This window comes from Callorhinus ursinus, unplaced genomic scaffold (assembly GCF_003265705.2).
Source record: "Callorhinus ursinus isolate GAN/ISIS: 27379988/994484 unplaced genomic scaffold, GSC_fseal_2.0 scaffold12, whole genome shotgun sequence".
Classification (NCBI taxonomy): Eukaryota; Metazoa; Chordata; class Mammalia; order Carnivora; family Otariidae; genus Callorhinus; species Callorhinus ursinus.
In genome coordinates, this window is record NW_027397074.1 from 21,925,985 (window position 1) to 21,940,373 (window position 14,389).

The 14,389-nt window shown below is 38.0% G+C and overlaps 1 long non-coding RNA gene across 3 annotated transcripts in view; it reads right to left on the reverse strand.

Moving 5' to 3' along the window:
• The window catches only part of LOC112824914 (uncharacterized), a 65,738-nt gene that overhangs the window by 45,881 nt on the left and 5,468 nt on the right, over positions 1–14,389 (reverse strand). For 2 of the 3 annotated variants that reach the window (XR_012380224.1, XR_012380223.1), the window contains exons 3-5: positions 10,062–10,143; positions 5,396–5,579; positions 2,981–3,117 (exon numbers count right to left, since the gene is read on the reverse strand). This is a non-coding gene — a long non-coding RNA (uncharacterized lncRNA). The remainder of the gene's footprint in view (positions 1–2,980; positions 3,118–5,395; positions 5,580–10,061; positions 10,144–14,389) is intronic. The other variant, XR_003208567.2, reaches the window with a different exon arrangement.

Sequence of the window (14,389 nt, forward strand, 5' to 3'; positions counted from 1 at the left end):
TTGTGTGTGTGTGTGTGTGTGTGTGTGTGTGTGTTGCATGTGTGTGTATGTGTGTGTGGTTGTTGTTGTTGCTTCTTTCTTCCTTGGGTGTAGCATTTTTAATCTCCCTCCACTGACCTCACTTCAACTTCTATTTATTCATAAAGTTTCTCAATAATTCCAGTATAAACTAAGCTAGCTTCTCCAGTCTCTGTGATTGAATATATATGGGGACAATTGTCATGAACCATTCTACTTCAAGACACTCTAACGTCCTTTTAGGGAACAAATTCCCCTTTTGGTGTACGATCATAGTTGGGAGAGTAATTGTAGGTGCCTGCCCTGTTGGGCTCTTATCTCTAAGTACAGCTAGAGGGTGGGCACATGACCTAATGTCAGCCCTTTGAATGTTTTCATCCCACACTCTGAAGCTGAGCAAGTGAGGCAAGGACAAAATGAACGGTTGACAGTCATATGCAGCAGTGTCCATATAACAGCAGAATCCCTGACGAGACTGTTTCAGCCATGCTACAGTGGCTGTACTTCCTGCTTCTCTGCTCCTCAGAACTCTCTGGAATATTCCCCATTCCCAAGCCTGGCCCTCTACCTAACCTCCAACTAATTTTGAGAGCCCCCTGATACTTTCTGGAGTCAGTTCAATTTTGCTTAGTCAGTGAACTTCTATTGCGTGCAACTGATATCCCTTATGAACGTACTCTCTAAGTCAGTACTCGATTGTACATTTTCCTATAATTTTTGTACTTCACTTTTGTCTCCCCAGCAGGATTTTAAGTCACAGAGTTAATATTTACTAAATGCTGAAAATGTGAGGATAGCAGAAAACATAAGCTGAAGGGGATTTTAAAGAAAGAAGTTATAGATGAAGAAACAGACCCTACAGCTAAAGTAATTTGCCAGAGTTCACACACTTAGCAGTGGGATCAGGACTAGAACAAGGATTACCTGTTCTGCGGTTTATTACTCTTTGCGCCAGAACAAGCTTCCTTCTTGTTCACTAAGTTGTTTTTTTGGAAACATTAAGACTAAACTATGAATCATATTCTCAGATAATATTCAAAGAGAACATAACATGCATTCAAACAAGGAGCCCTAAGAGCAGTTATAGAGCACTCTAACAAAACAATAGAACTGCATCCGTCATTTTAGGATGTCATCCCGCGGAGCTAATGGAACACAGGAAATAATTCCCAAGACTGTGCCAAAGAAAGTAATTTCCCATAAGAACCCAAGGAAATATACTCCTATAATGATGACTGCAATAACTGATATACTATTCATAAGCCTTCATTTATCACGGGCTTTATAGAGTTATTTCCATACTGAACAGAAATTTTTCTCTCAGTTTCTTCCATGAGACAGCTGCAATACTTAATGTTCCAGGATTAACCAAAAGGTATCACGTTGGATTCAGAGTAACTATTTGCATAAGTGTAGCAGGGAGAAGTTTAAGAATTGTGCTGAGAGGTCTGTAATTCACATTAGAGAAGAAGCCAGGAACATTGCTACAAGAGGGCTGAGCACACGTCCCTTGCTGTCTGTGCATAACATAACGTGGTTATGGAAAAACTGCACTCCAAAGAGAGACGATCCATACTGCTCCGGCCAGAGATTCCCATCTCTGGAGTTTCAAGCTAAGTCCAGAAGGAGAGATTTCCTGTTCTGGGGTTTAAATCATAAATATCAAAGAGCAGAACCTTTCTTTAGCTGCCGTGTTTTCATTGCTTTCCATCCATTTTCTATGTTAACAAATTAATAGTTTGTTCTTTCTTTTGGCATGATTAATATAAACGATTTATAACCACACTTAAATCCATAACTTCAATCTTATAACAAGCAGATATATCATCTAGAATCTAGATGTCAATTATAACTACATAAGTATGGGCATCCCCCTGATGCGCAAGGATTTAATCCTTGGGTATGAAGAGCTGAGTGAGAGGAAACCTGGACTAACATAAAGGAAGTTTTATAACTATAACTATAACTTGATAGTAGCACTGAGGTTATAAGAGAACAGATGGAAGCGGTCTTAGCAGTTTCTTCCCTCTGAGACCAGAATCACTCAGAATTATACGGTATATGTGATCCATTAAATCAAATTAGGTTAACAAATCTACAGGGAGGCTAGGGCCAAGAAAATGCTTGAAAATTTTTTGAGAAAAGCAAAGTCGCCATCAAAATATTCTACCAAGGCCTACAAGGCCCTTTGTTAGTTGGCCCCTGCCCTTGGCCAGAAGTATCTTCTATCACTCCAGCCTCATTAGCTGAACTCCATCTACACTGACCTTATTTCTAGATCTTACCTTAGAGCATTCTACACTTTTATCCCAGAGTTTGGAATGAGTGCCTCTTTCTCATGAAAGTCTTCAACCCAAAGAGTTTCCATAGCATTAACACCAAATACAATTATCTCACCCATTTGTAACCAGTTTACTTATAGTTCGTACTCTATGGGGGCTGCACAAAAACAAACAAAAACATATTATTTTTTTTCCAACCATTGCCTTCAACCTTGCACTGTTCAATTTTCCTTTCCTGCCTTTTAACAATAACTCAGGCAGCTCTCAAAGCTGCTGGGTCACTTTCAGTTATTAAAAATCCAGACCAGCTCATTTATAAACCTCAGTCTCATTCTCCTTCTCAGGATGTCTCTTCCCAGCACCTTCCTTCACTACTCCTCTCCAATCCTTCCAATATTAGGACTTCCGGAATTGGGGATGAAAAGGAAGAAAATACAGCCAAGATCTTATGTAACTATCTGCTTGTTGGTGGTTCTCTCTTGGTCACAGAGGCTGCTCTAGGTAACACCATCTAGGCTTTGATGCTCTCCCTCCAGCAAACCTCCAAAGGCTGGTTCCTCAGAAAACTCCGAGGGATCCCTGGCATACTCAATCCCATTCTGGCTCACTTCTTCCAACTTTCCCAAAGCAGCTATGTTAGTGGTATACCACGAAGTTCTTGGTTGTCAAGATCTGCTCACCAGGTAGGGTTACCAGGAGGTCAGCTTGAGTCCATCTGCAGTGTCTATATGAACTGGGGAATATATATATTCGCCATGCCAAGGTTGGAGGACAGGCCACCTCCTCTCTCTGTTCTGCGATTTGTTGCCGATTTTTTCTCACAATGTAGAAATGGCAGAGAGGCAGATCAGAGAGGACATACATAAGCATTTGACCCAATGGAAAACAAGGTGCAGTTTTGCTTTCTTGCAGATACTCCCAATCTCTCTGGATGGCTATCTCGAAGCTCCCTGCCCTTGGCTTTTGGGGTTAAACAAACATTCACTTGACTTTTAGGGGATACCTCCCCAACTCCGCTAAGTACCGGAGAAACAAATGTAGTAGAGGAAAGGTGCACTCTCACTTCAGGCAAATGATTCTTTCTCTCTCTGTCCCCTCTCTAAGAGAGGTGGAATGAAAATGGAAAGAGGAGATGGCCAGACACTTGGTAGAAGTACTTAAGCAACCACAGCCCTGAGGGGATGCCTGTCCCCACTTCTTTGCTGTGGTCTTCAGAATCTGGAGTACTCAGCACATTTTTTAACCTCAGATTTGGCTTCTAGCCATCAATCTAGGAGTATCTAACCAACAAAAAAAGTCCTTACTAAGTATCCTGTATTAAATTGTATTTTACTTATGTGTGTTCATTTTTTAGCACCTCCCCCCAGAGGAAAAGTTCAAAGAGGGCAAGAATGCCCTAATTCACGTCCATATCCCCAGCCTCTACTATAGGGCTTGGCACATCTGGGGTGCTGAATATTTATTGATTGACAGTATAATGAGAGAATAATGGGCGTCTAAGGAAAGCTGTAGTTTGGTGGTTTTATTACTACCCCATGTGCAGAACAAGAAAAGGTATCCCAAGTTCGTAACAGTGACCAGACTAACTGCTACCACAAGCTAGTAACCAAACTGTAACTAGAATCAGGGGTCCCCCCACTTTCCTCTTCTTCCTCTCCCTTTCTCTTCCCTCACCCCCCCCACTCCTGTTGCCCCCTGTCCCTCTCTCCTTTCCCCTTTCCTTTCCTCCTTGCCTCAGTCTCCTCTTTCTTAAAGAAGGAACAAAGCAACAGACTATCTCATTTCTACACATGGATAACTAGAGGAGATTATATTAAGGTGAAATTTTTGAAATGCTGGGAAACCAGAACAGCAGGTTGACTAATTTAGAGCAGATATTTGACATAGGACTGAATTTCAAAGGACCTTAAGCTAAGCAAACAGTAATATGTCAATAGACAAGAAGCCTCATGTTCTTCATATCTTTAATTTGAAAAATATCCCTGGTCATATTAATATTAAGTCTTTTCACCCAAACTTTTAGAAGAGAGGGTAATATTTCTCCAATTTCTCCTCCTACTTTTTTCCCCCTTTTTTCCTTTCTCTCCCTCTTTCTCTTTTTTTTACTCAGAATATTCTCTAATTGAATTCAGTAATGTCTTCCTCGGTTCATTTCAGGACATCCCTATATTCCCTCCGGATTTTTATCGGTAGGTCCAGAAATGATTCCTAATCAAGTGCATCAGGAAAGGTGATATATTCTAAGTCAATTCCAAAATGGAAAGCCAGAGGACTTACCCGGGGGCTATCAGGCTGAGCAAGCACACTACTTTTACTTAGATTTCATGACTACTTGAGCGAACCATTAAAAAGGAGGGTCTAATGATAATGGTGTGGATGGCAAACCTCCCTCTCCCAACCCAAAGGCCTCTTTTGACTGTCACAGAACTTCAGTTTCTAAAATGATCCCTTATTAAAATACTTCCTCGATTTTTCCTTTCGTTGTCCCCAGCACCACGCCGGTCATTCATTATCCTAGCCCACATGAAGCAACCACTAACCACTTTGGCAAATGCCACACTTGTAATGAATGATCTTTGAATCATCCTTCCCACTTACTACATGTAAGCAACTACCAAGCTGTATAGTTTCTATTCCTAAAGCACTTCTCAGGTCTGGCCCACTACTTTCTACTATCAAGTCAGTCAGTCTCATGGTAGGGGAATATTATGCTTCAGTGTAAAAAACAAAACAAACAAAAAACCCCATACTATTTAGTCATACTGTTCCAAGTATCTGATTCTAGTCCTTGAGTTACTTTACAATTTTGTAAGATATAGATAACCAATAACAATGCATAATAATTATTGTCTGTAATTGTGTAAATTCTGTCTGGTGGAGAGTCAATTAATTGTCCTCCCTTCCCACCCACCCCCATAAGGCCAGCTTTACCTCCATTTGCACATTTATTTCAATATTCCTGATTTATGAATGTGTCCTTTTTTTAATAATTCCCCCTTGAACTTATAACACCTCACCAGTTTCCTCATTAAGGAGTTAAATAAAAACGTTAACATCGACTCAGTTTTATATCTGTATGAACGTTATGATTTTACCTTTTTAAAAAGAAGTATATTTTGGGGCGCCTGGGTGGCCCAGTCATTAAGCGTCTGCCTTCGGCTCAGGTCATGACCCCGGGGTCCTGGGATCGAGCCCCACATCGGGCTCCCTGCTCCACGAGAAGCCTGCTTCTCCCTCTCCCACTCCCCCTGCTTGTGTTCCCTCTCTCGCTGTGTCTCTCTGTCAAATAAATAAATAAAATCTTAAAATAAATAAATAAATAAATAAATAAAAAGAAGTATATTTTAACATCCAGCAATGATACCCTCACTTCTGAACATTCAAGGTCATCAGTAATATGGCCCCTTTGGCCATCCTACCCCCCACGTAAACTCATCAGTACTAAAAGAGCCTAAATCATTATGAGTACACTGTGGGAGCTTTTGTTTCCTTTCGCGGGTTCTTGGCCAAGACTATTCATCTGTTCATGTCTTGTCTACCTCCACAGCTGGACCCATGGACCAGTGGGTACACTGGACCACTGGGCCAGTCTTAATTTCATGGTCAAGAAAGCACCCTGTGTATATGTTAAGTCTGGTTGCTGCACAGCCAACAAGTTATTCCTCACTGACAATAGCAGTATTTGGGACTCCGGTTTTATGACCTAACTGCTAGGTGATTCCGTCAGGATATAATAGAGGATCTGTTAGGGGAGAGATGATAAAGAATCTGTTTTGTTAACCTTTTTTTTGTTTGTCTGTTTGCTGTTGAACTCAGCTCAGTCAAGAAAACATTTTATTCTCATTGAAAGTAGAGATCCTTTGAGATCTGCTCTTGCGGGTTGTCATGGTTCGGGGTTTACTGTTAACCTATGATTGAGGTGGAGGAGCTAAACCTGCAAGCTCTCAGCAAGTCTGTGCATCTGTAACTGAGAAAAACTTTTACCTCTCACTACGTGTTTGACGTTTTCCTACCTCTTGAGCATATAAATAAATTATAAGGTCTTTTGATCCAAATTGCTCCATTCTAATTGGTTCATAAAGAAAAATAAACACTTAACATAATTCTAATATTCCCAAGTCTCTCAGGAAATTAAAAAAAAAAATGGACACATAAAACTAGCCTTAAAAATTTCTCACAGGAACCTCAAGGTCAGAAGCAGGTTTGTATAAAAACACGAGTGATGGACATTGGGGAAGATATGTGCTACGGTGAGCGCTGTGAATTGTGCAAGACTGTTGAATCACAGATCTGTACTTCTGAAACAAATAACGCAACATATGTTAAGAAAAAAGAAAAAGAAGAAGATAGCAGGAGAGGAAGAATGAAGGGGAGTAAGTCAGAGGGGGAGACGAACCATGAGAGATGAAGGAATCTGAAAAAACAAACTGGGGTTTCGGAAGGGGAGGGGGGAGGGGGATGGGCTAACCTGGTGATGGGTATTGAGGAGGGCACGTTCTGCATGGAGCACTGGGTGTTATGAACAAACAATGAATCATGGAACACTACACCAAAACAAATTATGTAATATATGGTGATTAACATAATAAAAAATTAAAAAAAAACACGAGTTCACATAATAAAGTTGTGTCTTTTACAATCTAGGTGAGTTTGATAACTTTTGGTTTGAAAACAGCTATCTGACTCTCCACTGGTTTTATCAATGCAGTTGTATCCGTTTGCTATTGCTGCATGACAATATTACCACAAACTTCTAGGCTTAAAGCAATACACATTTATTAACTCACAGTTTCTGTTGATCAATCAAAGCTAAGTTCATTAGGCCTACTGCAGTAAGAGATAACACCACCTTGAGAGATCCTGGTAACGTCTCAAAATGGGGAAATTAGGGGAGGATAATTATAGGGCTCGGGGATCTGGGCTTAAGTGGTTGAAGGCAAGTTTGTCAAGACAGAAAACTAATTGACACGGGGGACAGTCCTTGACATAATAGTTTAGGATTGAGAAATATAGCAAAGCCAGCTTCTTGACATGAGTCTTAATAAGTAAAATTTTTTTTTTTTTATAAGCTACCTATTTGGCCAAGTGAGCAATTTATTATCCTGATAGGAGACAGAGCTGTTTGGCCAGATGAACAAATCATATGGATAAATTGCTTTTCAGGAATTTCCTAAAGCAAACAGTAAAATTGTTTATTGGTTTATATCTTTATCCTCCTGAGCCAAGAATTTCTTGGAACAAGTATTAAGTCAAATTGATACAGGGAATCTCAGCTCTCACTCCCAAGCTCTGTGAATATAAAGGATCTAAACTCTTAAATCTTAATTCTGATAAATGATTTTCTAAGTTGTAGTATATCTACTTAACTTAACCAAGATACTTATTTAACTTTAAAATCCTGGGCTACTCTTAAATGAAGTTATTTTAATGCCTAACCTTAGACACTTAGACAATTTCCAAGTGAATTATAATACTGAAATGCGGTCACTCGATGTATTTTTAATATATATGTGCTTTTGTTTCTTACAGTGGGTATATCTGTTGGTCATGTTAATGATTGTGTTCATTTTGCTAATTTAAAATGTAAATATAAGTGTAAATAAAACTCTAGAGAGTTTTACGTGCGTATTCAGTTTTGCCAATTTGCTAAACAGTGTATGATAGATACTTCTACATTTCCCTTCCAGTTTTCTCTATGAAATATAAATTAGCTACTTTGACTAAAAGTTATCATCCATACAGTTAATCAAAGACCAGACCAAAGCAACCATTGCAGAAAACTACAACTGTGAATATAACGCAATGGAAGGTGTTTTTGTTTTTGAGAAAGGAGAGGTGCTTTGTCTTAAAAAAAAATCTGGTTCTTCCAGAACATAAAAGAGGATTGTGTGAGACAAACTTTTAATAGATATAGAAAGTTATAGTTGGCAGAAAAAAAAAAAAACTGTATTTGTCTCAAACTGCAGGCAATGAGTCTGAAAAAAAATAAAATGTATTCAAGTTTTGACAAAGTTCGCTCAGTTTGGGTGGACTTATTTGTAAGATAATTTAAAAAGTAGAGCAGGGAGCTCATGAGTCCTTTACTGCTAAATAGAATGTTAATGCAAAACTAAAATTTGGTTTTCTATATATTAAAATGACAGTTTATCTTGAACTATTTGGCCTTCTCTTAACAAGGGATAGTAAATAGCTATTCTTTCACATTCTCTGTGATCTGTCTGTGTGTGTGGCAGAAATTCCATATCCCATCAAAACAGTCTTCTGTATTTTGTGCTGACTTCGTCAAGCCCTTGATTATTAAGCAACAAAAACATAAAGTTCCTCATTCTGAAAGATCCTTTCAATTGTGTTACCTTCTTGTCATGTAGAATACTGTATTGTCACTCTAATAAGTAGTCAATTTATCATTTCTCAGGCACACCTGATCCTGTCATGATAGATGATCTAAAGTACTCTGATACTCAACTTTTGATTTTGCTTTTTCATGATCACATCCCACATTCAGAAAAATTAAAATTTCAGGATTTTTCTTTACACATAAAGCTTCTTTAAAAATTTCCCATAAGGGTCTTGGAAGTTCATGAAGATTTGTTCTTTTGCCTTATAAAAGAAGTGATGCCCCCAAATAGTTGTTTTCTTGACATGTTCTATATTTCCTCGATTAGCTCAACACTATCGTTAAGAACTGATCAAAAGAGTGGTCAAATTAAAGGGTAAATTTTATAGATAAAATAATACTCATATACACATTTCTGAGATTGTACACATAACAGAATGAATCAAAAGGCCCTGGAGATCTGTCAGCGCTCTCACTGTTCATAACACATTCTTACTCCTGGGAAAAATACTAATCATATTATTACAAAAAATTATGTCCTGCGCTCATTAGAGATTGTACTTGCTTCAATTTTGGCATTGCTCATTACCACGGTAAAATAACCATAATCACTTAATCTTGTGACTCCTGTTATCTTCTGAAGCTTGCCAAAAAAGCACAGAGGTTAAAATTTGTATCTTCAACAATAAGGGCAACCTCAGAATTTCACAGAAAGGACTGTACTGTGTTCTTTTAATTGTTGATATTTCAACAAATTGGCTCATGAGTTGCAACTCTAGAGCATAAAGATAACACTGCCTGCACAATTGTCAGATATATGTGGGAACGGTTGGGATTTCCAAGACCTGTTCTATTTTAGAAGCAGATGACTTCACGAAAGCAGCCTGATGACCCAAGATGTAGCAGAACAAGAAATAAATACATAAATGAATGAAATGAACTAAATTTAATCATAGATATTTGGTTTAGAATACTGATGGCAGTTATTTGTTGTCTATTTTCTGATACTTGTATGAAGAGGTCCTTTCTTTTACCTGGTAACTTAACCTCTAACTCTCTTTCAACATCAAGTGAAATATTTTTAAAATGGCTTCTAAGGCTTAGTGCCTCCTTGAATTTAAAACCGATTATGTGTACTGAGTCTCTATACTTTACATGAAAATAAAGTTACCCGCATAGGGTCAATAAGAAGCTGTTTTCCTTTCACGAGGTATCAAATTCTTATAAAAAATTATGTGTTACCCCAACAGAGAGTTTTACTGTCTTCAATTGTGACACTGTCACACAAGGTCCTGAGAGTCATATTTGAAAATAAGTGATATTTAATCAGCTATGAAAATTCCATCATTAAGGAGCAAGTGTACTTTATGTGTAAAAGAAAGAAACCATAAACCAGGTACCACCCAAGAACACTGGTCTGGTACCTGTTATAGGCAGCATCACTCACTGGCTGGCCAGGAACTGCAGTGTATTTGGGACTTCAAGTAGAAAGGAGTTCTCTGGAATCTATAAGCAATGAAGAAGAAATCTTGGTGGGTAGATTGTCTTAATCTTGGGATAGGGAAAAAAAATGCTTTTAAATGACTGAATCCTATATCCCTTAATGAAATTATTCAGCAGAATTTAGTTCTTCGCCCTGCATAGTTGCTCAATACTGAATGCTCAAGGAGGCACATATGGTTAGTTAATACCTTTTGCTGAACTATGTAAACAAACATAATGAAACCAGACGTGTGTTTGTGTGTGTGTGAGTGATCAAAAATAATCTCTAAAGGTTATTTATGATCAAGAGTGGATGGTTAAGCAAAATTATTTAAAACTTGGAAATAAAGCAAAAAGGTGGGTGGCAGCACCTTTCAAGAACATACTGGGGTACCACTTAACAGATTAAATCAAGTATTATTTAATCATCTAAAGGAATGTATCTGTGCTTGACTATTTTCTATTAAACACCTGGACTCTGTGACATATACCTGAAGTGGTAGATATTGACTGGTAGAGAGCAAATTGAAGAACAACTGCTTGTGAATTTACCAGTGACAATGAACTTTGAAAGAAGAATCTTTTATTGAGCATCACCTAAGTGTCAAAAACTATACATTACTCATTTAGTCATAAAAACAACCTTGAGTGATAGGTATTATTATCTTCATTTTACAAGTAAGAAAGCTGAAGTTCAACAGGCAAAATGATTTGCCACATTATTTAGCTAGTAAATGGTGAAGCCAGGTGTCAAACCCCGAACATTCTTTCAAAACCTCCGCTCTTTTTACATTATTCTACCCCCGTAGTAAAAACTTTTTTCCTAACAACCACAAAGTCATACCTGGCACTTCTGCAAACCAAAAATGATATCTAAATGTCACCAAAAAGAAAAATATGCTAGTTAAAAAGGCAGAATTTCATGATGGGAAATGTAAGTATATGTTCTGCGTGCATGGAGTAAAAGATCTATGAGTCATCTCCTGCAACCCACTAAGTGTTTAGTTGAAGTTCGCTCTTTCTCATCTAGCTAGAAGGCAATTAGAAGCGTGTGAGACAAAGTATCCCTTAGGAAAAACTGGCTCAAGAATAAATCATTTAAAGTGCTTTACAGACGTTACCTAATACATTTTCACACATCCCTGTGAGCTACACAGCCCCCCACAAAAAGCGATTCTAATTTGTTTACAGACATTCAAAGGTGATATAGTGTAAAGTGGAAGGCCAAGATGCTACTAACAACATTAGACTTACCTGAGGCCTAGGGCAGTTTCGGCCATTTCAGCTGAAATACCACTAAGTTAAGTTAATTAACCTCTATTGTTTTCCTTAACCTGCTTAATGAAAATGTCAGTACCATTTGGGCCAGAAGGCTGTGAAACCAGGCAGGTCATTTAGAAGTTTTTTCTCCCCTTCAAGCTGCTCCATTCTGATCTGATCAATGGTTAACATCCTTCACCTTAGAAACAGTGGGAGATATTAATATTCTCCTTCCCTAAGGGACAGGGTACCTTTTAAAAAGCAGTGAACTGTGAATTTCCAGCTAATTTAAACAACACTTCTACAGAAAGGAGAATCTGTCTTAGCCTTTGAGGAAGACCTAGGGCAAAATAATTGTTACACTACCATCCCTCTCCCCCTTTATCTTTAAAAAAATGTTTACACAAAAAATGTTGATTTCACCTAAAAAAAAAAACAAAAAAAAAACAAAAACTGTGCAACTGGGAATGGAGTGGGAGGTGCATTTTTTCTGCCCTAAGAAAGGGTGTTGAGAATGGTGGGTGCAGCAGAATTTCACACATGAAAATTTAGTATGTACTGTATTTTCTGGGTTTTAATTTTTAAGCATACTTCAGTATAAAGAAGAAGACACTGAAAACAATGTTATGATAATCTTTCCCAACCTTGTTGCCACCCCAGTCTCACCATGTCTGTAAATGATCCCTGAAGCCACCAGTTGCTCAAGCCAGAAACAGAAGTCAGTCACACTTGGTTCTCCCTCCTCATCTCCCACATATAATCCCAACAGCAAGTCCTGTCTATTTTACTTCTAAAGTCTGTCTCCAATCTGTCCACCTTTTTCTCATTTCCTCTGATTTCACCTTTGTCCAAACCAGCAAAGTGAATGAGAATCTGAGGGTAGGTAGTAAAGAGCTTTCTCAGAAGTACAGATATTTGGAAACACAACTGGAGCAGAAGGAAAGGAGATAGAAGAGAAGCTGGAAAAGTGGGAGAAAGAGAATACAATTGGGATATGCAGAGAATTTAGATTAAAAAAGCCCCCAGAGACCTGAGGGTGACTCTCACACATTTCCTAATCTGAAGACAAGGACAGATGTGAACATAAGGTGCAGGATGTGTTTCTTATATTTAAGACTATTACATCATGTATGAAACTTTTACCTTATACCACTTCCAAATGATTACTGAGAAGATTTCTGAAAAATTTTTTCAAGGTGAAATCTTTCAGATTAAAAAAAAAATGCAACTAAAAACATATAATAAGGTAACTGAGTAATACTTTAGAATTATTATTCCTTTTTGTATCAGTTTTCAAAGACTTGAGTAAAGACAAATTGGATGTTTGGGTTTTGTTTTAGGTACACTCAACTTGATCAAAGAATCCAAAGGCCAATATTCAAATTCACTGTGATAAAAGCCAAGTTTTAAATCTATCGTAGGAAATTCACTTGTTCAGACAAGCCAAAATTCAGTTTGGAAAATATTTATCTACCCCATGGTCTCAAAAATTCTTAGAAGAAAAGTGTCTCAATTTTCTCCAGTATTCTTCATTAAATGACCTTTAATGTGGATTTAAGAAACATTAATATTTATTAAGTTCAAGGCATATTCATGTATTAAAAGATAATTTTTAGAAGAGAATATACCATGACTTTCATACAGATATAAAAATGAACATGTGTCAAAGCTTTTATTTAATTCATTAATTAATGAAGGAACCAGAAGATATTACAATTGGTTCAAAGGAGAATTAAAAGAACCACACATATATGGCATTAGGAAGGGCGAAATAAATTTGCCTAACAAATGTAAAACTTCAAAACTGCTCAATATCCACAGAGCAATAATCAACTGAATCCCAATGAGATACAATTTGCATTTCTATGGACAAAAACCATTTGCATTACTATAAGTATTATATAACTTAGAGCAATGTAAAATAATTCAAAGACAATAAAAGATTCAGAGACCCGATAGAATCAGATAATCTGGACAATGCCTACTTTTCCATTGAAGACAACCACAATATCTTGGACCGTTTCTAAGTCTTTCACAAGTTCTCTCTACAAAATACAGAAAGTACTAACTCCCTGTGCCCCAATGCATAAAATCTAGAAGGAGGGGAATGAAGAAGACAAAGATAAACATAATAACTGAATAGATTATAAAGCACAGTGGGATATATCCCAAAAGACTGAGCTGATAATTTCCCCATACACACAATATGCCCAAGTAAAGAAGGTATCTGTTTTGATTGGATGGTGCCTGTGCTGGATGCATACTTAAGCACAGACAGAAACAAAGTACTATGAGAAATCAGAGAAAGGAAAGAGTTATATTCCCATCAGGAGCCATGGGCTTACTTCATGGAGCAGGCTTTTTTTTTTTTTTTTAAGATTTTTATTCATTTATTTGACAGAGACAGTGAGAGAGGGAACACAAGCAGGGGGAGTAAGAGAGGGAGAAGCAGGGAGCCCGATGCGGGCTCGATCCCAGGATGCTGGGATCATGACCTGAGCAGAAGGCGGACACCTAAAGACTGAGCCACCCAGGCGCCCCTGGAGCAGGCTTTAAAGGAGAAAATTGTGGTAATCATTTCAAAGACTGCATAGATCAAACCAGCACACTGAACACTCGAAATATAAACAACTACCTCTGTCAACCATACCTCAATAAAGTTGAAGTAGGGAAAAAAGAAAACAGGCTTTAAACAAGTAGAAGGCGAGGTGCAGGGAGAAAAGGTGTTTTAAACAAAGTTTCGAGGAGGAGAAGAGTGACAGAAATGTAATGTTCCTGGCTTGTACATTAGCATGGTTGAAGGAAATGAGAGCTAAATGGAAGACTTGGTGGTTTAGGCCAAACCACAGCCAACCCTCAACACGATAAGGGGCTAGGAATTCTTTGTGTCCTGACAGGAAGCCCCCAAAGTTTTTAAGCAGGGAAACGACAAGACCAAATATAAGCCTCAGACAAGTAACTCTAGCAGCAGTTGGCAAAAAAATAAAAGAGAGAGAGAGAGAGAGATTGA